Below are 2,054 nucleotides of genomic sequence, written 5' to 3' on the forward strand. Positions count from 1 at the left end.
AAAAAAAAAAATCAAAATTAGGTAGAGGAGATAAATAAAAACATTTCCAAAGAAATCAACCGACATATGGCACATAAAAAACAATGTTCAACATTACTTACGAGTGAAATACAAATCAAAACCACAATAAGATACCACCTCACCCCTAGGAGGATGGATCACGTCAAGAAGACCAGAAAACTTAAGTGTTGAAGAGAATGTGAGGACAGGGAACCGGTGTACACTTTTGGTAGAAATGTAGACCGCTTCAACTCATATGGAAACAGCATGGAGGATTTTCAAAATATTAAAAATAGATCTACTTTATGACTCAGGAATTCCATTCCTTGGCATTCTTATGAATGCAATAACACAAATTCAAAGTATATATACACTCTTATGTTCATTGCAGTAGAACTTACATATTATGTGAAAGAAAGGAGAGAGTAAAATAAATAAGCAGGAGAGCACCAAAATATAGATCAACAGATGAATAACCAATGCATTTTATACATACTGTAGATCATTATATAACCTTAAAAGTGAATAAAGTTTGATACATTTCTGCAACATGGCTGTAATTTGAAAACATTATGGTAAGCAAGATTAGTCAAATACAAAAGGACAGATTTATATGATGCTTATATGAATTATACAGAAGAGGCAAATTCATAGAAACAGAAGTATAACAGAGTATAGCAGGGTCTGGAGGAAGGGAGGATAGAGAGTTATTATTTAATGGGTACAAAATTTTAGTTTGGGATGATGAAAATTTCTGCAAATGGATAATGGTGATTGTCATGCCAATAATGTGCCTGTACTTAGTGACTTTGACCCTTGCATCTGAATGGAAAAAGTGGGAAACAACAGGTTATGTAAGCCTTAGCAATATTAAACATATATTAAAAGCAACAATACTAGCTAAAAGTAAAGCAAAAAAAAAAAAGTAGTAAAAAATAGGAATCACAGATATTTTCATTACTTAATATAATATTCAATTTTCTTACAGGCTCATTAAGGGCCAACTACTGTTAAAAGTCTTCTCAGTTCATTATCATATTTGATTTCCATTTGATCCTCATAATACTGTAAACTACATTAAAATTATATTACACCAACACAAAATAACCAATAGAAAACACAAATGGTACAAAAAACATAAAGAAATTAACCCTGAATATTGAACTAGATGTAGCTAGTCTAGACAGTTAAGATGAAACACACACACACACATTTTTGTCATTATTGTGTTATAATTATGTGTCTGGTACTATTATAGCTATTTTACATTCATCACATTTATTATTCATCACTCTATAAGCTATCTTAGGGTATTTTTTCTAGCTACTAGTAGGAAAAAAATACTTCAACTGGATTGAACAAAAAGAAAATTGATTTTCTTTCAAACCTGTGAGTCCAGAGGCTTCAAAATTGCCTTAATTCAGGCCCTTAATACTATTTACATGTACTTTGTCCTTTCCAAATCAGTTTGAGACAAAATAACTGCATGTGAACCCAACATCTCCTGACAGCATCTGATGAGGAAAGAAATATTTGCTTGGAGAGCTTTCCAATAAGTACCAGGAGGGATTTTCTTACTCTTAAACAGAAAACAATTTTTCATCTTGACCTTTTGGAGTAAACTATATCAAATTCTCCATCCTCAATGAATTGTGAACAAGAGAGATAAAATTATTATTAAACCAATAAACTGTATCCACTTGGGGATGGGAGGAAGCAAGTTCCAAAGAATTGCACTGGTATCACAGACCTAAACCAAAGTTTGATAAGAAAAGTGTAACAGTGATGTTATACAGGCACTTCAAGCTGTCTCTCTAGGTATATATTGCTATTATTACATTTTATAAGTGAGGTATTGTTTCCTGTCTAAGGTCATAGCAATTATGTATGGGTCTAAATTTACAAATCCATTCTGCTCATGCTAAAATCCCCATTTCACCATATTACCATAGAGTATTTCCTATTTACTAGTCCTTCATCATAGAAGGGTTGATGGAGTCTTACAGGTATATGAGAGTTAATGTTGGAGTATATTCTACATGATTTATTTTTTT

The sequence above is a fragment of the Condylura cristata genome, unplaced genomic scaffold (assembly GCF_000260355.1).
Source record: "Condylura cristata isolate star-nosed mole 26May11 unplaced genomic scaffold, ConCri1.0 scaffold00010, whole genome shotgun sequence".
Taxonomy (NCBI): Eukaryota; Metazoa; Chordata; class Mammalia; order Eulipotyphla; family Talpidae; genus Condylura; species Condylura cristata.